This window comes from Haliotis rufescens, unplaced genomic scaffold (assembly GCF_023055435.1).
Source record: "Haliotis rufescens isolate VD_foot unplaced genomic scaffold, xgHalRufe1.0.p SCAF_46, whole genome shotgun sequence".
Lineage (NCBI taxonomy): Eukaryota > Metazoa > Mollusca > Gastropoda > Lepetellida > Haliotidae > Haliotis > Haliotis rufescens.
The window spans coordinates 2900027-2925398 of record NW_025964179.1 but is presented as its reverse complement, the minus strand read 5'-3'; the positions used below and the strand labels follow the sequence as shown (position 1 = coordinate 2925398).

The 25372-nt window shown below is 40.1% G+C and overlaps 1 protein-coding gene across 3 annotated transcripts in view; it reads right to left on the bottom strand.

The window, feature by feature from the left end:
• LOC124119335 overlaps window positions 1-21980 on the bottom strand; it is a 124951-nt gene extending 102971 nt beyond the window's left edge. For 2 of the 3 annotated variants that reach the window (XM_048383279.1, XM_048383278.1), the window contains exon 1: window positions 21776-21980. The gene's annotated coding sequence lies outside the window, so the exon portion shown is untranslated. Of the gene's footprint in view, window positions 1-16587; window positions 16909-21775 lie in introns of those variants that run through there. The other variant, XM_046481824.2, reaches the window with a different exon arrangement.
• Between the last annotated feature and the right edge of the window lie 3392 nt (window positions 21981-25372).

Genomic DNA, 25372 nt, shown 5'->3' with positions numbered 1-25372 from the left:
AAACGATCTATTCGAGGGCCTATCCCCTAAAGTAAACACATCAAAATTCGCGGATGATGGAGCCATCTGGATCCGCACTAAAAGCATGAACATGGTCCAAAATTTACTCCAAAAATCTCTTAATAAAATACAACAATGGGCTGACAAATGGGGCTTCTCCCTTAACTCAGAAAAAACAACAGGAATAGTATTCAAACATAAAAACATGAAACCCGCCTCCCCAATCCTCCAGCTAAACAATCAAACAATCAAATTTCAAAAACAAACCAAATTCTTAGGACTTATTTTCGATGAACATCTCACCTGGGATGCTCACATCCAAAACCTAACAACTAAATGCAGTAAAGACCTAAACACCCTAAGATGCCTAACTGGCTCTAACTGGGGAGCATCCAAAGATACCCTCCTCTCTCTCTACATATCACTAATTAGATCAAAACTAGACTACGGCTGCGCAATATACAACACCCTAAACAACTCTCTATCTAAAAAACTTGACTCAATACAATATCAGGCTCTCAAACTAATTACACGCACCCAACATGGCACCTCCTACACCTCACTTCAGGCCTTAACAGGAGAAATGCCACTAAGTCTACGCAGGGAACAGCTAAGCTTAAATTTCTGGGCCGCGTCCCAATCAAACCCTCTCATCCAAAACTTAATAAACCAAAACATCAGCCCTAAAAACCAAGCTCTAGCTCGTAAACACCCCTTACTTACCCCAATATCCCAAAGAATAACAAACTACCTAAATGAACACCAAATTAAACATCTTAAACAAAACTGCAAACAATCAAATATCTTCACCCCTAAACTTAAAATACCCAAAATAGACACAACACTAGCTAGCCAAATAAATAAAAAAACCGACCCAAACATAGCTAAAACTACCACACTAGCATACATACACGAAAATTGGCCAAATTGGTGTCACATTTACACGGACGGATCCTCAGATCCGACCTCCAAACACACAGGTTTCGGAGTCCATACCACACAACCAACTAGAACCACACAATCCTTCCGACTCCCAAACAACCAATCAATATTCACGGCAGAACTAATGGGCATGGCCTCAGCCCTCCATAATCAAGAATCCAAAAAACACAAAAAAATCCTAATACTTACCGATTCCCTAAGTGGTCTGCAAGCCCTCCAAAACAAAAATACCAAAAACCGACCTAAATTAATTATTCAAATACTTAAAAGCTCCAACGACCTAACTAAGGCAGGCAAACAAATAACCTTCTTGTGGATACCCGCCCACGTAGGAATATACGGTAATGAAAACGCCGATAAAGCTGCTAAACTATCCCTCAAAATCCCAGAAATAAGCTTAAACTTGCCCATCTCAAAATCAGAAATTAAAAGTGTAAACGAGCAAAAAATCACAAAAAAATGGCATAACCTATATCTAAACTCAAATAGCCAAATCAAAAAAGTGCTCAGCAAACCACTAACCAAACCAAAAATTCTCCATCCATCCAAAAAAATCGACAGAGTAATCACTAAACTCCAAACAGGACACACCAACCTAAATAACCACCTAAAAAAATTTAAAAAACACACTACAGGTAACTGCCCACACTGCAAACAACCAGAAACCCCAGAACACGCACTCATCCACTGCACACACTACCTAACACATCGAACCGCATTACAAACCACCCTCAATCTAAACAAGGCTCTAACTCTAGAAGCAATACTAAACCCACAAAATAAACTAGAAAACTTCAAGGCCTTAGGCGTATTCTTAATAAAAACGGAACTAATAAAACGCATCTAAAAACACAATAACCTACCAAATCAAAATCACATAAACAAACAAACATCCACCATACCCAGCTCCCTTAGTTCTCCTCCCCAATCCCATAGGCATCTATTCCAAATCTCAAAATTCCCAAATTCTATATAAGCAACCCCTAAAACCCCCCTCTTGGGTTGCACAGACCACTTTCGCCCCTTTCGGAAACACATTAAATGGCCTGGCCGGGCCCGTGTGCGAAATACGCATCAGTCGGAAAGCGCACGTTAAATCTCCAAAGTAAGTAAGTAAGTTAGACCATACTTGAGATTATCAGACAGTTTGTCTGGATACAACCTGTTGTCTCAACTGTAGTTATTGGATTCTGCCTTGTAGCAAACTATGTGTGTGACAAGGACTTGGACCACTCTGTGCAGATGCATAACAATGCATAATGAACTTGGGGTATGATTCAATTATGTCACACAAGTCAAAGATGGGTTCCACTGTATTTAGAAACAGACGATAGATGCAATACTGTGTAACTTTATAACAATCAAATGAGTATTCAAATAGGAATACACATATATTTACAATTACCCTTGAAAAGTTCCAAAACCAAATAGAACTACCGTATTCGACATAATAAGCGCCCAGGGCGCTCTCAAATTAAGAAATAGGGGGCTCTTATTTGAATAAACTTTTGGTGAAAACAATAGTTAAAAGATCGTAAATTTCGTGGTTTATGCTGACAGCCTGAAATGATACAAAAGAAAAGTCTGTGTATTATACACGACAGATATATTTTTCCAGAATTTAATTGCCCATGATATGGAGTGCATATAACACACGAGTGCGTATTATACACGAATAAATAAGTACATTGATCAATTGGAAGAGGTGCTAATTGGGATTGCGCACAGGCCAATATATTAGTAAGTATCGCTGTGGGCGCTTATTAGAGCGGGGCGCTTATTACGTCGAATACGGTACTTAAATTATGATTACACTTGACCAATATATTTGGCAGTTTTTCCCGTTAATCATAATTAAAGATAGCATAAATGATAAAAATATGATAATGATTTTACTCATGACTAATCATGGGCGGATACAGCTTTTTTGAAAAGGGGGGTGTGCACAATTTAGATCTATTTATTGTCTTTGGTGGTAATTTATACAGAAATAAAGATTTTTTTTGAAATAAAAAGGGGGGTGCGCACCCCTGCAGCGCCCTACCCCCCCCTCCCCCCCCTCTCTGTATCCGCCCATACTATTGCCAGTAGCCGAATTAAGGTCCCTTAAATGTATACATAGTTTTTAGTCGATTGTTCAGGTGGTTCTTTTCAGATGATTTTTTGTATCGGTGTCTATTTTGGCCTACCAATTAATGGTAGATATTAAATATCAATGATAAGTGAGATAATTATTTTCAATGTGGCTCCCATTGCAACTAAAGCAAGGAACGATTCAAATTAAGCCTGATTCAGCTGCTACATTGAAATGTATTTGCTCCTCTGATCAGTAATTCAATCAGTTGTATAGTGACTTGATATTTGGCGAAAATATCTGTTGTATGAAATCTTAATGTTACTTACTTTTGTATTTGAGATGATATTTGTATTTGGTAGCCTAGTGGGTAATGCGTTCTCCCAAGCACTTGGTTCTGTTCCCCACATGGGTACTGTGTGAAAAGCCCATTTCTGGTGTCCCCGCAGATATATTGCTGGAATATTGCTAAAAGCTGTGTGAAACTTTACCAACTTGCTCACTCATTTAATAGTATTTTGAGATCACTTACATGACTTGTGTGATTGAAAGTTTTGATAATTATGAATACCGTATTCAACGTAATAAGCGCCCAGGGCGCTCTCAAAATGTTGTGGTTTATGCTGGCAGCCTGAAATGTTTATGTACGACAAATATATTTTTCCAGAATTAAATTCCCCATAATTAAGGGTGCATATCACACACGAGTGTGTATTATACGCAAATAAATAAGTCATTGATTAATTGGGATTGTTCACTAGCCAATATACATGTATTAGCAAATATTCCCGTGGGCGCTTATTAGAGCGAGGCACTTATTACGTCAAATACGGTAGTTCTGTTTTTATGTATAAGAACCTATTTTATGCAATTTTGCATTGCCTTGTTTACCCTTCCTTATATTTTGATGTAATGCAAACATTTGAGAAAAATTCAGGTGAGCGTTATGGCACTACAGGAATTGTTTTCAGAAGATCAATTACAATTTTGTATTTTCTGTAAAATTTACTGTTTGCTATGGCTTTTTCACATTGGTTAACATGGTTTGGTTAACAGTTGCTTGATAAATTGTCATTACCTTACTCCTTGAGAAACCAACTTTTTACCCTTTGTCAATATATGTGTGTTTCTTATATTTTTAATAACAAGCTTTTAAAGATGTTATAAATTGTTTCAGGTACCTGGATTTCACAATGACACCAGATCAGACAAGTCATACAAAGGACTCTCTGGATGTTGAATAATCCTCCACAGAACAACTAACAGGTTCACCTCAGAAAGTGATGATTCTGAATGAATAATGTCACATCAGTGTGATTCTGTAGATTGTTTTATTACGACATTAATCAAGTCTAAAGGAATTAATACCACAGCAGTGAGACTATGTTTATTTGGTGTACACTGACGCTGACTATACCAATCTGAATGACTTATGTGGTTTACTGCACAAACATAACTGACTTTAGATATTCTTCTACCTTGAAATTCTTCTGAGATTTGACAATTTGTTTATTTAGAAAATGGCATTGAAGCATCTGTTTCTGTTTTTGAATGTTCTTGCAAACACCTCTGGTTACTGAACCAATGAAATGTCATAAAATCAATAAATATGATTTTTTATCTTAACAAATTTTTTTGTTTTGCTTCTTTAAGAAATATGATATTGATCATTCATAACATAGGTGCTTACATATATCAAATATACTAATGCCCTGAATGTTTTCCTACAATAAATACAGCTCACTGAACAAAGTTTTTAGTTCCATGTCAGTAGAAAAATTACATTGATATTTTTATGTACCGGTACTTTATTAGGTGTTTTCTGTGGATGCCATTAGTCTTATGCACCCATTTGGGTTAATGATATTCTGTTTCAAACTTCAATGAAACTCGTCTGTCAAGATGTAACAAGTACTGATACAGTTCCAAAATAATCTTTTAATCTCACCAGGAACAAAGGCCCAAGTGAGCACAAAGCCAATGACTTTCATTTTTTTGTCAGAGTGAGTATGGTGTTATGCCACTTTATGAGCACAATTCCAACAATATCATGATGGGTGACACCAAGCAATGTACCGATGTGGTGAATCAAACGCCTCAACCACTAGGCTAGAACAAACTGGGAATATGAAGATGAAATGTAAGGATACCATCATACCAGGACTGAATGCTTTTAATTTAATACGCTGAACATCTAAAATGAAATATATATGAACTTGAAAAATGTTTTCACCAAAAGTACATGCCCATAGATCTCAACTTTAAGAGGATATTTACAACTAAAATAACACAGAATATTACTACAGCTATCTGCTATGCCCAGGCTAACATTATTTACTAGGAGAAAAACATCTCGAAAAATTGCAGCCGGATACCGTCAGCAATGTTCAATTTTCATGGTTAGTTTCCAATATATTTTTAGGTGTTTCACACTTAATTGAACAAAATGCACCCCCCAAATTGTGACGTGTTTTTGGAAACTCAGAATGAGGTATTCGGTGCCGGATCCCTGGACACCCAGACTGAGGTATCCGGTGAGGTATCCGGTAGAAACTACTCATGTGTTCAAATAGGCAAGCACACTTCTAACTTCTTCTAACACTGGAGTTCGCCAGGGAGAAAATTTATCTCCCCTTCTATTTTCAATATTCCTTAACGACCTCGAACCGTGGTTGATAGAAAACTGTTGTCAAGGTGTCAAGTTAACGCTGTCAGAGGAAACATATACTCTCTGTGTACAGCTCCTGTTACTGCTGTACGCTGATGACATAGTTCTATTTGGTACGGATCCTGGATCTCTGCAAACTTCTTTAAACTCCCTCTTATTATACTGTCGAAAATGAAAACTAACGTTAACATATCTAAAACTAAAGTTGTTGTGTTTGGCAGTGGTACTACAAAGAAAAAAAATCGCCCCCTTCATTTTCGACAATAAAGAATTAGAAACGGTAGACTTCTATGATTATTAAGGAATAAAATTCAATAAAAATAGGAAATTTGGACTTGCCAAAAGTCAAAATCTTTAAATCAAATCAAATCTTTAACCGAGAATGCCACAAAATGTATGTACTGTCTCCTGAAGAAAGCCCGAAATATCAATCTCCCACTCGATTGAATTATTAAAGCATTTGATGTTATGGTGTTACCAATCTTACTGTACGGCGCGGAAGTGTTGGGATTTGAATGTTTGAATATGGTTGAAAAAGTTCATTTAAAATTCCTTAAATTAGCGGCTGGTTTGAAAGTATCAACTCCTTCCTTTATGGTCTATGGAGAATTAGGCAGGACCACCCTTAATATTAGAGTAGCTAAGAGAATTATAGGTTTTTGGCATAGACATATTATTCGATCTCAACAAAATAAGTTTTCGACTCTAATATATCAATTCACAAGGATGGATGCTGACGTAAACTCCAATATTCACCCTTGGTTATGTAATCTAGAATGTCTAAAAAAGCTGCTGTGGCCTGACCCAAATTTATGATATGCCATGTAATTTCAACACCAAGGGGCTAGTCTCTTCTGTGGAAAGAATATTGACCGATCATTTTCTACAATCCTGGAGAAGTTCAATATTGTCGAGTTCAAAAGGTTTCTATTATAAATATCTTAAAGAAATGCCATTATTTGAAAACTATCTCTACCTCCCTAAACCTGTTTATTACCCGCTCTTAAAATTTCGCACTAATAACCACAATTTACCAGTCGAGACTGGCCGTTGGAATAATGTACCCAGAGAACAACGTCTATGTTCACTCTGCAACTCACATGCAATAGCAGATGAATTCCATTATATGTTTCGATGTCCAGCTTTTGATAACAAAAGACTTGCACTTATTCCTAGAAGATACTTAACTTGGTCAAAAGTGTTTTCATTAAGAAGCCTATTTTCAACGACCAAACTAAATGAGCTGAAACGTCTATCAAAATATGTATTATTTGTATTTAACACTTTGAATGCTAAATATAAATGCACACAGCCGTCTTGATGTACATATTATATTTATCTCTGTACTTTATGTATGCTCTTGTACCACCGTCGGTGGTCTATGGAGAATAAAGAATCTGGATCTGAATCCGGTAACTACCCTACAGTCTGGCTAGCAAAGTCGCGGCATGTCAGTAAGCCGGTTACTTCTCCGGCAGTGTCCACCCGTGAGATGACCCGTGAGCTGACCAGTGTGGTGCCACGAGGTGTGTGTCCACGCGTACACTGCATGTGTCAACACTGACTGTTTGTGAGGTGAGGTGAGGTGAAATTGGGTTTAACTTCGCGTCCAAGATTATTGCACTTATATAGCGACGTGCATGCACGTGTATGTGTGTGTGTGGCTGCTTGTACTAGTCCGGACTGATGCCATGCCGCAGTTTAACATGAATACCCCACTCATACTGACTCCGAGCCGACCAGTCCTTGTTTTAGCCCTTTAATGCCGAGCGCCAGACAGGGTAACAACAAGTACAATCTTTTAACGTCTTTTTGTATGACGCGGCCCGGGATCGAACCCTGGACCTTCCGCTCGGACCGGGCGGACGCTCTACCACAAGACCACGGAGGCGGTCGACAGTTTGTCTAGGGGTCATTATGGCCGTATATACACCCAGCGTCAAACAGCAACTTGTTGACCTGGTGAGGGCTTCTGAAGTGGTGAGTAGACCTCAGCCTATCGTTGTTTCGCCGTATTGGAGACAATTCGTTTAATAATGTGGAAGGGACGGTAAAGGGGGGGCTTGTGCCAGAGACAAACCATTGATATACGATCCTGCTTCAAGACATAATTATATCTTTTTCTATGAAATATATGTACACCAAACTACGGTTACAACGAACTCAAATGGATCACTAATTTAAGTTCGTAATAACCGTAGTTCGTTATAAGCATATATACAGCGTATACACAACAAATGGCTGGGACTAAAAAATAAATTCGTTATATCGGTAAGTTCGTTATAAGCGTGTTCGTTATAAACGTAGTTTACTGTAAATGTAAAACGTCAACGCCAGGGACTAACGGTTTCGATTTTTCGATGCAACAGACTAATAATGGCAACATAGTGGTGAAAATGTGGATTGATCGCTGAAAGTCATACATGTCAACGGTGTGAAAAAGAATTCAATTGTGAAATATATATAATACATGTAGTTTTAACTCTGATGTCATATATTCTGATTATTCTCTGACTTTGAGGTTTTGTATTAATTAATTCTGATTTCGTATCTCTGCTGGGGTTATACTTATCACCTACCCAGGTATTTTGTTGCATGCAAGATTTCTTCACTTGATATTTGAGAATCAATACTTTATTGTATAAGTTCAGTGTTCGGGTCAGCCTCTATGAACTTATCAGGCTCACAAGTATTTTCAAAATCGTGATATGAGATCAGGTTTTTGTTTGTTTGATGGTTGGTCAACACTGCACTCGGCAATATTCCAGATATATGACGGTGGCCTGTAAATAATCGAGTCTGGACTAGACAATATAGTTATTGACATCAAGAGCATCGATCCACGCAATTGGGATACGATGACATGCATCAACCCAGTCAAATCTCAAACCATATATTTGCATGAGCATCTTTTTCAAAACTTTGTTTTTCTTTTCACGTCTGAAGGAGTCCAATGGGTCTAACAAAGCATACAATACACTTATCAATGTTGGAAAATACTGTGTCGACAGATTTGTTCAGTAATCCTTGTATTGCATCTGACAACAAATTCAAGTTTGTTATTATCCCATACATGTGACGCGTAATGTCGATTAATATTGTATTGTGCTGACGAAGCGGTCGTAATTTTAAGTTGTAAGGCCGCAAAGCGTTGATGAGGTAATTACACAGTCTTAGAAACCTAGGGTAAATTATGTCTATAGTTTCGTGGGTGCATTGCTATCGTGGAATGACCGCCAGTCTGCATGTACCGCTCACTACTGATTATCCAACAAGTATACTTGCTGATCAGAGGGAGGTCCATACTGAAGATTTATTAACTTGTCCCTTTCTGGTAGAGTTTATCAGGTTCTTTATTGACCTGTCCGTCACTGGAGAGGTTTTACCAAGATATTTATTGACCTGTCCCTCACTTGAGGTTTTACCAACAGATTTATTAACCTGACCCATGGCGCAAACCAGGCGTGGGGTAGCGGATAAGTTCTTTAAAATAAATCAACACACACATGTTTCAATATTTATTCTGAGATGCCATAAACCATGCCATTTACAGTTCAGCTGAAGTTGAATGTGACACAAATGTTCCGCGAAGCGTCTTTTTTGTTTTTTTCTCGCAAGTCGTGATCAGAGACAATTTCACTGGAAACGGCTGTTGGCGGTGCTGCAGATGACGGAATAGCAGTAGCAGTAGCAGTAGCAACTGACGGCGGCGCAGTAGCATCATCTGGAGATGGTCTCGTGGCAGTAACAGACTTTTTCTGCTTTCCCCCACCATAGATGATGTCCGACACCAGCAGTTTCTGATCTTCGGATGTCCGTTTATAAGTGCGCACAGTTTCGCTTCGATGGCCTGAAACATATACGCTGTCAATTGTACCTTTCATATGATAACACTACTCCAAAATAGTTGCCCACAAATAATTTATATGTTATCTTTGCCACCAATTTGGAAGTAAAAATATTTTTAAAACTTCAATCCGTAAAATGTTGCTTTACCTGTCTGCTCGAAAATAAGTTGCCCATCAACGTTGGCTCTGTATAGTCTGGTGGCGGATGTTGCCCTGAGAGAGTGATTTGTTCGCTTTCCCCCGATTCCTGCATTCCGACACAGTCGCTTGATTATGCCTTGAAGCGTGTTGTGTCCTATCGGAAAATTGCTGAAACATCTGTCTGCCTAGGGTTTCGCTAATGGTGAGTAGTAGAAAGCGTCCATTTTCTGAGCATGGGTTAGAAAGATGTCCTCGTCGCTCATCATGTTCACGGTAAAAGTGTGTGGTTACTGTGGGAATGCGCACGTTTAAAAAGAAGCTGGTCACGTGACATGACAATTGTAAAACCTCTCCCAAGTATCGGCAATCTGCACGTGCAGTGCGTGATAACCGGCACATGCATGATCTGATCAACTTTCTATAACTTACGTCAATACAGCGAATCAAAACGTAGTTCTCATACACTCGAATTTTTCAGGACAATATAAAGCAAATTTTATATCGCACTCGGCGATCGGGGATCGGAAATGTAAGACCGAGGGGCTTCGCCCTCGGTCTTACATTTCCTCTCCCCTGTCGCCTCGGGTTTTACATCCCCAAGCATAACCGAGGAGGAGTGTTTTATCTAGCTTAGAAACCGCGGGGAAACTGGTTTTTTTTGCAATAAAATGCCAAAATTTGCTTTATACCCGGGTACCCACCCCCTATTACCCGACCCTACCCGGGTACCCACCCCCTATTACCCGATCCTACCAGGGTACCCACACCCCTATTACCCGACCCTACCCGGGTACCCACCAACCCCTATTACCTGACCATACCCGGGTACCCGCTGCAGGTCTCAAGAGATAGGTACAAAATGTCTGATTGGGAATAGTTTGACCGTAGACCTAGACAAAATGTATTAAGATACAAGTATAAAACGATCTGGTCATTCATACACTGAAGTTGACTGAAGTTAAATCTTTATTCAAACCTAAAGGTGAGATGGAATGGGAGCATGGTCACAAAGAAATGCAAACGTTAGTGGCTTGTAGTGTAACCATATTCAGTTGTAGATCATTTTGTCATTAAACAATATATCACATGACTAATCACAGGTCCGCGTAGTCCCGAGGGTACCCGGGTCCTTCTCAGTACCCACCCGACCCGAGAACCCGAGTTACCCGCCCTAGCCCTACTAACAACGTTTACACACAAGAAGGTAGACCCACCCAAGGGCGAATCTGTTCCAAATCTTCAAATCATTATATGAACATTTCAAACAGAGCCTTAATTGAGTAGACCCCTCCCCAACCTTTTACAACAAATTAATATAATCTACATCTGAGCATATAAAGTTAGGGCTGAAGAAAGTATACTGAGTTTACTTTTTATGTAATTGAAAATTGAAAGAACTATAGTAAAATTGGATTTTGTGTATTTAACCATCACGCATTCCTGCAACAACAACATGTGGCTGGGTATAATCAGCCTAGAGGTATGTTGTTGGGTTTTTTCGCTCCTCAGTATAATTGGCAAATAATGTTTACACACACTGTGGAGACTCTTGAGGTATGTTATCGCTGCTTTCATATTTTTAAGTCTCGCGAGGTTTGGATCACCAGGACGCGGTGTTTGTCTTTTCCTGGGGATCACCTGCAGTAACCGTATCTCGGCGCTGCTCCCTATAAACGATTTTAATATTGACTTGTCACTACACAGAGCTTCGGACTGCACCAGAGTATTTCCCTAATAGATCCCCGATCCAAATCTGCCATGCACATGATATGCTTTATGACAAATCAAACATGATTAGCTGCCTTTTAAATAAGAGTACATATATTTTAGATCGTGAACAACATATCAACTTATCGAGCTGAAAACTGGACCGGTAAAGATTTCTTTATCCTGCCAAAACTGCGTACCCAGACGATGATATCAAGTGATAAGTACATGGAAAGATGCATTATCGAAAGTACACATATTTGACGGCACGTGTTTAAGGAAGCGAATCGTGTTGCAGAATTCATGGTTTAAGATTTATGTACATTATAACAGGGATGTTAGCGAGGTATGTGACGAATCGGGAATCTATTAGGAAAACCTCAAGTCACAGACCTTTGATCAGTTTAGCGACAAATCAATGTCACAATCGTTTACTGGGAGCGGCACAGACATACAGTGATCTCTCTACACGCATGCTGTTGTAAAGAGCGAACGCTTTAACCACTAGGCTACCCGATCGCCCCGCACTCGGCTGCAAGTGAGGCTACGAGGTTTTCTCTCGCTCTCGTTCTCGCTCTCGCTCTCGCTCTCGCTCTCGTTCTCTCTGGCATCTTTTAGGATGTCTACCATGCGTATGATTCTGAAGTACGTGAAATTGTGTCCCGGAAATGTATCATGGTCAAGTCATGTCACGTAAGTAAGGTCACGTCATGTAAGTCACGTCACGTCAAGTCAAGTAAAAGATGACATACAACATAACAACAAATCCGAGACTACGGCGAAAACAATCTGATTTGAAACACAAATTTCTTGAATGCTTTGATAGCTCCATTTCCCGGCCGTCTTGACTGTGACGTAAGCCTGCTTTTGTTTCTTCAGCTATGCTGATCTGAACAATGTATGCTTAATTAGTGTGTGAGTATGGTTTTACGCCGCTTTTTCCTGCAATATCACGTCGGGGGACACCAGAAATGGGCTTCACACATTGTACCCATGTCGGGAATAGAAGCCGGGTCTTCGGCGTGACGAGCGAACGCTTTAACCACTAGGCTACCCGACCACTCAGTATGCAAACTTATTCAAATACAGACCGTCAACGCCAGAAACTGTGTCACATTACTTTCACTGACACTTTGTCTTTCGCACCAATGGATTACGTATCGGAGGATAATCGAGACTGGTTACTCTCTGGTGTTGACATTTCCTATATTCTATCCCAGTAAGCTGACTGTCTACAGCTTAGTAAAATATGTCGAATATAACCCGAACTCATATGCGAAATCATATAATGTATATTAACATATTAACGGTACGGAAATCGAATTAAATTATATATTGTAAAACGTCTTTGATAAAGTATATATGTGAAATATGTGCAACTATAATCGTTATTTCACATATTCAACCATGTGCTACACGTCGGTGCGTTAAATTGACCCGAAGAATGTACACCTGAGGTAAACATCTAGCTATTTTGTTTATAACAGAAAGACTAACACAGATGTCACAGTGTCACTTACTTGTATATGTACGGTATTTACCACAGGTCCAACCAGACCTGTTAGTCATCGGTGGAACGAGCATTCACTGAAACAGACATCTGCGTAATGCTACCCCTGCGTCGCAGGGCCATATGACACAGTTGAACCAATCAATTCAACTCGAAAGGGTGCACAGGAATCACGCACGCACGAATACGGTGTTAGCGTTGGGCGTCTCAACGTGCGTAATTCGAGTTGAGATGAAATATAGTGATAGCTAAATAGACAGATTTTATATTCATGCGCCGATTGACTTTAAATGTAATATCCAGTTATGTATGACTGTTTAATAATCTCATACCAACTTTGACTGGAGTAGGTCCGATAGTTTTTTCGGATATTGTAGTAAACGTCGGTACCTTTAATTAACTTCCAGACTATACCCCAGTTTAACGTGAATACCAAGCTCAGACAGTATACTGACTCCGAGCCGACCAGTCCTTCTTTTCGCGCCACAGACAGGGTAACAACAAGTACTATCTTTCAACGTCGTCTGGTAAGACGCGGCCGGGGATCGAACCCCGGACCTTCCGCTCTCCGACCGGAAGCTCTACCACTAGACCACGGGGGCGGTCTTAAACTGTCACAACGACTAATCCGTTTTAAGTTTACACAGAACAGCTGTGGCAGCCGAATATACTGGTAGCTAGGATTGTGGCTGCAAGTTGTATATGTCGTCAACGGAGACAGAAAGTTCACAGCACGTCTAGATTAATACCTGCATTGGGTGTCTGGGTGCATGGGTGGGACGCGATAGTTCTACTTCAACAACTTATGAGTGATTAGTCTCTGATAGGCAACAACGGTGAATGCACCTGATATAAGGGGGAAGGGGTGGATTTGGAGTAAGGGGTTGTGGGGATTGGGGTTTATGGGTTTGTGGATTCGGAGTAAGAGGTTGTGGGGATTGGGGGTTAGGGGTTTGTTGATTCGGAGTAAGGGGTTGTGGGGATTGGGGGTTAGGGGTTTGTGGATTCGGAGTAAGGGTTTGTGGGGATTGGGGGTTAGGGGTTCGTTGATTCGGAGTAAGGGGTTGTGGGGATTGGGGTTAGGGGTTCGTTGATTCGGAGTAAGGGTTTGTGGGGATTGGGGTTAGGGGTTTGTGGATTCGGAGTAAGGGTTTGTGGGGATTGGGGTTAGGGGTTCGTTGATTCGGAGTAAGGGTTTGTGGGGATTGGGGTTAGGGGTTCGTTGATTCGGAGTAAGGGGTTGTGGGGATTGGGGGTTAGGGGTTCGTTGATTCGGAGTAAGGGGTTGTGGGGATTGGGGGTTAGGGGTTTGTTGATTCGGAGTAAGGGGTTGTGGGGATTGGGGTTAGGGGTTCGTTGATTCGGAGTAAGGGGTTGTGGGGATTGGGGTTAGGGGTTTGTGGATTCGGAGTAAGGGGTTGTGGGGATTGGGGGTTAGGGGTTTGTTGATTCGGAGTAAGGGGTTGTGGGGATTGGGGGTTAGGGGTTTGTTGATTCGGAGTAAGGGGTTGTGGGGATTGGGGGTTAGGGGTTTGTGGATTCGAAGTAAGGGTTTGTGGGGATTGGGGGTTAGGGGTTCGTTGATTCGGAGTAAGGGGTTTTGGGGATTGGAGGTTAGGGGTTCGTTGATTCGGAGTAAGGGGTTGTGGGGATTGGAGGTTAGGGGTTCGTTGATTCGGAGTAAGGGGTTGTGGGGATTGGGGGTTAGGGGTTTGTTGATTCGGAGTAAGGGTTTGTGGGGGTTAGGGGTTCGTTGATTCGGAGTAAGGGGTTGTGGGGATTGGGGGTTTGTGGATTCGGAGTAAGGGGTTGTGGGGATTGGGGGTTAGGGGTTTGTGGATTCGGAGTAAGGGGTTGTGGGGATTGGGGGTTAGGGGTTCGTTGATTCGGAGTAAGGGGTTGTGGGGATTGGAGGTTAGGGGTTTGTGGATTCGGAGTAAGGGGTTGTGGGGATTGGGGGTTAGGGGTTTGTGGATTCGGAGTAAGGGGTTGTGGGGATTGGGGGTTAGGGGTTTGTGGATTCGGATAAAGGGGTTGTGGGGATTGGGAGTAAGATGAATGTAGTGCTGCGATGTTGCTTTAACATTTCCTGATGCCTGCAAGAAGTTCCTCCTTGTTGTAATATTGCTTCCTGTAATACAATCTTCAGTCTTCAGAATGCATTCTCGCAATATGATTGGTTGATTGGTTTGTTGTTTTGCGCCGCACTCAGCAATATTCCAGCTATATGACGGCGGTCTGTAAATAATCGAGTCTGGACCAGACAATCCAGTGATTAATATCATGAGCATCGATCCACGCAATTGGGATCGATGACCTGCATCAACCAAGTCAGCGAGCCTGACCACCCGATCCCGTTAGTCGCCTCTTACGACAAGCATATTCGCCTTTTATGGCAAGCATGGGTTGCTGAAGACCTATTCTACCCCTTCTACAGACCTGTCTCCTACAGACCTGTCTTCTACAGACTTGTTTTGGCCATAACACTGATCGACACATTGTTGACACAGCCTTTGTTTACCTCTGGACTGTGATGGGCACGTGCATCACAGTAGAACAAAGGACATTGTGTCCAGCGAGGTCAGCACAACAAAGACATGCTGCTCGTCAACAACGAATCTTGAAATTGACTAGCGAGTAAGTAAGGAAAATATACGACATTTATAAGGTATTTCGGCCTTATTTCTTGGCCTTAAAACGATGGTCAGTACTGGGTGATTATCATATTGAGCATGAGATTTGTATTACGTGCTTAAGCATCGTGAAGGGGAAGTGGTATATTCTGAGTTTCCAAACAAGATGATGACAACCCTTTTCATATTCGTGAGAAATAACTCAAAACCACAGTCGATAGTACGATTCCGCCCATAACATTAGCATTGGTTAATGAATCACTATCAAATAGTCATCGTACCAGGCGTTCGCGGAAAGGTGGGCGTATCCTGTCCCGCCAGTGGAACCCGTCACAAATACATGCTCAGGCAAGTCAATTGTTCACCTAAAAATTCGCGTGAACGTACACTGTATAGTACAGGTCAAAATAGGGAATTCCATCGGACATAATTTTTGTCACTGATGTGTCAACTGTGGAAATGTCCTCTACATGTCTACCATAAAACTTTCTGAAAGCTTACATATTTTAAACATTCTTTGTAATCAATGTTGAACTAGATCACCTTCCTCGCACAGTTATAATTATTGTAGTAATTATTGACAGTGCGTATTTTTATTGAAAAGCCCAATCTAACGCATATTTCACTCGAGTAAGTATTTTCGGAATTGAATCCTTTCAAATTGGCTCTTTTCACATAACTTGAAAACCTCTTACATATTAATCTATAAATTATGATATATTCAATGGGCATTGTATTCTCTTACCGAAACTTACAGAGTACGATACGATAATAACAAATCTATATAACAAATAATTATAATGATGAATTTAGAAGTGATTTTTTATTGAAGCGACAAAGCCATAACTATTATCGCAAGCAATGACTCTTAGGTATCGAAGGTGTTTGTCACCACTATGTTATATATTTCCTAGTAATGATAATGAATGTAGATGTGATATTATACAAGCGACAAAACCATTTTGCAAATAATAAGTAATCGCTGCTAAAAGCAGCGTCCATGGCAACCGTGTCTTCATTATGTAATACATTGCATAGGTACGTGGAAGACTCGTATATCTTACCTTAATACAGTACAACTCTCCGTGGTATTCTGCAGGGAACGTTGTCCTTAAGAGCGGCGCGGATAAATATCTTATCTTGCACTAAGGGCCCACGTGTGTCTAACTACGTCGAAATTTAATCCCCATTCACGACTTGACAGTTTAACGCTAAATGTCGGCACTCTAACTTTGTATTTAATCACATAAACGGAAATATTTAACTGCTAAAAAACAGGTGCGTCGACTTGATAGGTGAAACTTGACGACCCTTGCCACCCAGCACGTGAGCTATTCATTGCAACACAACAGTCTCGGTCTTGTCTCATTGCTATCGTGTGTGACGTCATCACGGACGCGCCTGATAAGAAGTCACGCAGCGATAGTTAAGCCAGAAGCTGTGGGATATACAAAAAAAATGTGTACCCATAAAAGTGACTAATGCGCTTACGAATGGCGCAGCAGAGGTCGGGAACTAGTCTAGATTTCTGCTATACATCCGGGTACTCACTGGGAAAAAACAATAACAAAGGCAACAACCCGGGGAATTGCTTTAGATCAGTGTCCCTTTAAATAAAATTTAATCACAACTCGCCATTTATACCTGTATCACTGTGTAGATTCTTTTATATTTTAATGATGTAAATCACGTAAAATACGTCACTCAACCAGTTCATGTACCCAAGCTTCAGAAATACATAATCTGTACATGGAAATTGCATCCTTGATGTACTATTCTGTATTGTATGACAATAGATATATATGCTCCAGTACCGCCGCTGGTGGTTTTTAATTTATGAGAAATAAACATAATTTGGCTTGCACCCAACCATGCGCGTGCTAAATTATACAGACCAAAGAAGCTTTTCAAAGTAGAAATTAAGCAAACCGAATATTTATGAAATTGATTATTGCTAGAACATATGCATGAACAACAAGTACTATAATCGGAAATATATTTACATGTCATATATGCACCCGGATGCTCAAAATAACAGTACAATGCTAATATCCAAAATTTGTGTTCCAGCGAGTGAATACCAAATAGACAATGACCAAACCAGCTCTACAGACACAGACTCTCTCAAAGGCAACAAGGTGCAGGCTATATAATTTGGATATTACTTATTCTGTTAAGGAATTGGCAACATCAGCAAATTAAATAGAGCTCTTGGTGTTCTTATCTGCAAATTTAAATTAGCGGGTGCTATGTAATTTTCAGTTTTTGATAAACTGTATGATAATCTTGTTCAGCCAATACTTTCGAACGGTTCGGCAATCAGGGGCCTCAAGCAATTCAGATGTATTAATTCTGTTCAAAACAGAGCTGCTCGTTTCTTGCTTGCGGTTATTACCAAAACTCCAAATCTATCAGTCCGTGGCGAATTAGGATGGACAAGCCCACATACAAAACAGTATATTGAAATATTTCGTTTTTGGCGGCGAATTCAAGCGGTCGATCCAAATAGACTTCTTTGTTGGATTAGAAAATGGTCTACAAAATTCCGTAAACCCTGGGTAAACAATGTTTTTGATTTGCTTAATAGTTTAGATCTAACTGTCTCTGACGGTCTGCATTTAACCCAATTCGATTTTACCCGTCTAAAATATAAGTTATTAGCGTTAGATGAGCATAATTGGTATTCAGAATTGTGGAATGATAGAGGTTTACGAAATGGAAATAAGCTTCGTACTTATCGATTGTTCAAACACTCGCTGTCTGCTGAACCGTATGTTACATGTACTATGAACAGGTTTCATCCTAGTATCCTAAGCAAGTTACGCTGTGGCACATTACCCTTACAAGTTGAAATTGGTAGATTTGCTAAACCTATCACGCCTTTACAGGATAGAATTTGTAAATTATGTAATAATAAAGCTGTAGAAGATACATTTTCTCATTAATGTATGTCTGTCTGTCTGTCTGTCTGTCTGTCTGTCTGTCTGTCTGTCTGTATGTATGTATGTATGTATGTATGTATGTATGTACATGTATGTATAATGCAGGCACGGCCCGTTATGTATCATTCAATGTTTAGTAATCTTTCTCACTTTCTTATTAAAGGCATAATGTTGGATAAACTATTGTGTTGCAGTGAATGTTAATTTATAGTGACTAAGAAATGACATTGTTTACTTAGTAGCTTACGTGGTTGGGTGCTTAAATAGTGGCACATAAATAAACTATTCTTCTTCTGTTTGTTCATTTTCAAGATGCTGTGTATAACTTCCTAAACTGCTAGCAATTCGCATTTATATAAATAAAGCAAAATATCAATTAAATCTGAATACGTCAATGTGTAAATTTCTTGTTCTAAAAAGTACAGGTATTAGTATTCATATTCCACATGTTCAAAATTTGGATTTGTAACATCTTTTGTTATTTTCTTGCATCGGTTGTACAATACATTTACAGTCGTAGTTTGTTGACTGAGCCCCCAGAAATATTTTAAACATTGCATTCAATTTCGTGCCGTTTGGACAATATTCATACCAACAAATGTAATAAGTCAGTGGCAAAAGTAAAGTCAAATAAACAAAGATGGCGGATGCAGTAAAATTTCGAAATTAAATCAGCACTTTATCAAAAATGGGGAATAGCTTCAGCGCACCCGCCAGGTCTGCGAGCAATACTGCTGATTAAACATTCATAGTTTTTTTACATGAACAACTGTAAAACATCTCATTCATTTATAAAAGACAACGTTATCATAAAAACAAGCCATGATCGGAGTAGTTACAATTTCTGTGTGATGCCACGCCCCTCGTTATAGTGCAAGTATTCGTGATAGAAAACGTATGATGTCCGGAAACTTAAGATTAGACAATAATAGTATTGTGTTATGAATAATAATAAAGGTATGTTTGGTGCTGAAAGCTCTTATCAAAAACAGGATAATCCGCGACGGTTTTTCGGAGTACTTTTAAATCTTTGATTATATTTTTACGCGTAGGATGATTTTTCCGAGGACTACTGTTTTAAAAAATGCGATTTTCCGCGGAGATTTTACATTATAACAATGTATACCGTACAATAAAACCGTACAATCCAAATTCAACACTTTTAGGTGATAATGATATAGCTTTCATCCTCTGTGCAATCGCTATCTTCCCAAAACGTTCTTACACAAATCCCACAACTTGTTTACAGGTACTGTTTGAATAAGATTTGTGATGTATCGGGAGCAGATTAAAGAAAGGAGGAGTTTTTTTAAGACAATGTTGTTGTTGTCCACTACTGCTCATTGTCTCAACATATTGATAATCCCTCATAGAAGGGGAGTGGACCAGTCCATTCATTAATTAGGTGTGACCAGCATGGCCCAATTAATTAGTGAGCTAATTTTAACTGCTTTTTGGGAGGTCTGCATTTTGGAGGTCTACGTTATGGGAGGTCTACGTTATGGGAGGGAACCGTGCAATCCCACTCAGTTGGCTAATCTGCTATGCGCACGAGAGCATGTTACAAATCACTTCGCGGCATCCCGTACAAACCAATCTGAGCTCAGCACAAATCGATTTTAACACTTTCAAGTGATTATAATAAAGAATCCAATGCAATCACCCCCGACTGAAAATGAGAACCTATAGAACATTTAAAACAGCTATTTATACAGAGCCTTATGTCCTCCTTCCCCGTTATAAAAAGGTCGGTTTTATCATCTTTAAGATGCAGTTCAATGAAGCTCGATATTGAATTGGGACGTTATTCTAATCCTCCTATGCCAGTTAACCAACATTTTTGTAAATATTGCCCTGGATGTGTAGAAGATGAAACTCACTTTCTTCTCAACTGCTCACTTTATGATGATATTCGTGTTACCCACCTTCCACAAGTATTTAACCCCATAATGGCAACTTAAGTGATAATATTGAGGTTGTATATATTCTAAATGATTATAATATTATTTCAACACTAGGTAGTATGTGCTACAAAATGGCTGTTCGAAGAAAATCTCACTACCAATAACACCATATATATTTATACTGCTTTTTATATGTTTTAATTCAATTTGTTTTACTATGCATTATGTATGGTCTCTTATAACCCACATCGTGGGTAGCAGAGATACTTTATAGTGTACCTTTATAATAATGTATATGCCTACAACCTCTATCTCCGATGAGACAAAAATAAACAATTTGTCACTTGTCACTGTTAATCCGCTCTGTGCACTTGACCATAAAGTCTACCTACATACTTGTTCTGTTTTTTTGCATGTATCTAATATACTACACACAGGAATAAGAGACATATAATATGGTATGATGTGTGTGTTTTTTTTATTTGTTCCAAATATATTTTATTGTCCAAGGAGACAAAGGGATTGGGCACAAGTGCAATACTTCTTGCCACTTCCACGCGCTATATACAATATATAGCATGGAAGTGGCAATAAGTATATATATATATATATATATATATACACACACACACACACACACACACACACACACACACACACACACACACACGCGCGCGCGCGCGCACGCACGCACGCACGCGCACACACACACATACGGTGCTTCACTCATCACAAAAATTGTTTGTCTCTTTTCCTCATTTGCTTGTAAATATTGTGTTGGAATAAGGATGAATATTTTCCACTGTCTGGAAAATGTCGCCTGAAGATACTTGGATACTGAAATAGCATATATTGAGTACATAAGAGGACTGCTACGTCATGCATTTCAAGAACTAATATCCTGAGAACTAAATCTAACAAAGCTTATCTCATTCACAAACAATCTTTGCACACTGTAGCCATTGAAGCTGGGGTCCCAGGCAGTGTATTGTGTAGTAATTCAAGACTGTGAGTTCAGATTGTTTCATAACCTGAGCCTTATCCCCATCTCATTAGTAATCTAATATGATCTCTGTTTTTAAGTAGTAGTTAGCACCTCCTCTCCCCCAAAATCACATACAAACGTCGATCAAATGGATAGCGCGTATTTTTGGCTTAAGTGACTTGGACATTGTTTAGCTTCATACACTGTTCATAAGAAACATGTCAGACAGCTTTGACATCATTGATGACTTAGTCTTATGAGATGATGTAAACATTGGGGGAAATGAGCTCAAGTAAATACAGAAACAGAGGGTCTAAAATTGCCACAGTGTTAGGCCCGAAAGTCTATTTGGGATTTAAATTGTGATTAAGGAAGTAGAGGGTAGAGAGAGAACAAGATAACATATCTTAACAAAACCTACCTGCCAAACAAGTGCTAGTTCGTTCGTATCCGTAGTCCGTCACAATCTGTGATGAACGCATAGTGTGTTCGATGAAGGAAATACAGCCCTTCAGATCTTTGTTTACTGAATACACCTTGACCTATGTTCAGTGATATAATTTATTAAGCTATTGAAGCTACATGGCCGCCCATAGTTTCGAGGAAATGTCCTGGCTATACTTCAAGGTTTCGTGCTCAACAAATATATATGAATGTATATGATGTCTCATCTTGATATACTTTAATAATGCAATTCGACAAAGAAGATGTACAGATGCCTCGACCGCATGAATGAGTTCAACCTTGGCAGTCAACTAGAACAGGTAAACATGGCTATTAATGCTCATGTGTGTCAGGTTGCCCTAACCTCGCCGTCGTATCTGTACACAAAACAAGTTCATAGTCTAAACTAGGCTACATATGCATTTCTTCAGCCGTTTCAATAATGCAGTGCGCTGTCACAGCATGCTGCGTAGGTCTGTACAGCACAATGTATTTTATTAGTAATTGGTCGATCCTTCATAAATCATATTTTTGCCATTCATTTCACATATGCCTCGGTAGAATTGAGGTAGGGGAAGGACTTCTGGTCAGTTAACAAGGTATTCGGATATCCGGAAACTCGTTTATCCGGACAACATTTTAGAAAAAGCAATTGTCCGGATAAGCGAGGTTCGACTGTATAGCGCGTGATACATGACAAAACAGATGTGTTAGGACCTGATTCGCACTTGCTGAAGGGATACCAATAGACCCTGATCATAATACATTGGTTGCTTATTAAGACAAAGGGTTTGGGCACAAGTGCAGCACTTATTACCGCCTTCTCCCTATATACAGTTAATATAAAAATTGTAAATTTTGTATATATAAAATTACGGAAGCCTTTTATGGCCATTTGTTTGGTTTTTTTTGTTGGTGTGTTTTTTGTTGTTTTTGTTTTGTTTTCGACGCTATCTTGAAATTACAAGATACTAAGTTGAAATTTCAAGATACTAAGTTGAAATTTCAAAATAATAAGTTGAAATTTCAAGACACTATTTTAAATTTCAAGATACTAAGTTGAACTTTCAAGATACTATGTTTGTTATGTTGAAATTTCAAGATACATACTAATTATAAGATGAAATTTCAAGATATCCAACTTGAAATTTCAAGATAGTGTCTTGAAATTTCAACTTAGTATCTTGAAATGTTAACTAATTATCTTGAAATTTCAAGAGTGAGTGAGTAGGGTGCTACGCCGCTTTTAGCAATATTCCAGCAATATCACGGCGGGGGACACCAGAAATGGGCTTCACACATTGTACCCATGTCTGGAATCGAACCCGGGTCTTCGGCGTTACGATCGAACGATTTAACCACTAAGTAAGGATAAGAATTTATGGATGAACAACTTCTTTATTACAATTAAGAGCGACATCTCGGTGTAGGTTCTAACACCGTTATCAAGCAAGTGTTTTTCAATTTCACGAACAAAATAAACAAACAAATGGCCATAAACGGCTTCCGTAGATAATACCAGGGATAATTGTATCTGCACATTAGCCTTTCTCGATATTCAGCGTATTATATTTCTTCAGTCTATTTGGATACATTACTTCAGTTTCGTTTGGGAAGTGAGTGAGTTGGGTTTTACGCTGCATTTAGCAATATTCCAGCTACGTATATCAACGCGGGAAATCGGTTTGACGCAACGATGACAAAGGTTATGTCCGATACAATTTCCTATAGTGATTTGTACCATTTGTTCCCGTGTTTGATAAGGTCAACAGTTGACTTTCATTTGCATTTTTTTTAAAGTTTGTGACGGTTGCCACCGATGGGGCAAGATACGCTCACCTATTTTGCGAACAACCGGTGTCATCACTCACCCATAGTGATTCATAAACACTTACTCATGATATAGTCGGAGTCGTACAATCGACTCTGCTTTAAGCAGAAATATCTTATGGATAAGGAAAGGATTTTGTCACTTTTATTGTTTGTTTGTTTATTTCTTTGTGGTTTAATGCTGAACTCAGCAATATTCCAGCTGTATGACGGCGGTCTGTAAATAATCGAGTCCTGACCAGACAATCCAGTGATTGCACGATGACATACATCAACCAAGTCAGCGATCCTGACCACCCGATCCCGCATAGTCGCCTTTTACGGCAAGCCTGGGTTCCTTAAGGTCTTTTCTACCCCAGATCTTCACGGGTCCGCTTTTATTGACACATTGTTACCATGTGGGCAATCGGAACAGGGTCTTCGGCTACCCCACCGCCCCCGTTTTGGAAGTGGCATCAAGCACCCGTCTCATATCTTACCACGCAGGCGGTCGGGTAGCCTAGTGGTTAAAGCGTTCGCTCGTCACGCTGAAGACCCGGGTTCGATTCCCGACATGGGTACAATGTGTGAAGCCCATTTCTGGTGTCCCCCCGCCTTGATATTGCTGGAATATTGCTAAAAGCGGCGTAAAACCATACTCACTTACTCACTCTTACCACGCAATTCCCCTCAGATGCGTTTCAAATTAACAACCAATCAAAAGGACTTTTCTAAACGAGAATTCGACATAGGTCTGTATAGTGGGTTGCGTTTCAAACAGCCAATCGCTTGCAAGCGATCTAGAGCGATTCTCCTCACAACGGGGCGCTAACTGTCAGCCGCCTGCAATCGCACTGATCGTTGACTGGGGTCACTTCGTTCTCAAGCCAATATGGCGTCTGAGGTCGACAGCAAGAAATTCTTGACTGTATCAACTGGGAAATGGGCAAAGGCCAGCACTTTCAGTCGGCTCCATATCTTTAAAGTAGTCATAAATGCATCGGCTCGTCATCGGGCCCCTTCTATGACGTTCTCCATTAGAGCAAGACAACCAAGCGGCATTCGCGCCGCCATTTTGGAAGAGTGCGCAAGCGTTTCGAGCTGTTGCAGAGCCTGCGATGATCGATTAATTTGCTTACTCAAAGCGATTCTTGGATTGCAAAGCGCCCCAGATGTTGTAATACCAGACTTACGTCCACCATATGGGTTCCATAATCCAACAACACGTAATCTGATTGGTCGGCTATTTTCAGCAATGAAACCAACCCAAGATGAAGCTGTGCAAGTGAATGCTTTCGGGGAATTGTCCTTACAGAACTGAATCAGTTGATTTATACCGTGATTATGTCAGTGAGTTGGTGAGTTGGATTTAACGCCGCTTTGAACAGTATTCCATTTATATCACGGCTTGCCAGCTTAATGTGGGAGGAAAGCCCGAAGTGATGCAGGTCTCAGACGTTTACCACTTCGGTGAAACCCACGAGCACCGGTATGTTGCTGACACACCTGGAAAAATAATCGCGACGAACCGGGATTCGAACCCACAATCATTGGGTTCTTTCGTGCCCAAGGGATGCACCTCTGCACATCGAATTGCGGCGCCTTAGGCGACTAGGGTGACGTCTGTACTGGTGATGGGGTGGCATCAATACTCTTGGCAAGGTCAGGGGGTGACGACGGTACTGGTGACGAGGCGACGTCTGTACTGGTGACGGAGTGGCATCGATACTGTTGGCAAGGTTAGGAGGTGATGTCGGTACTGGTG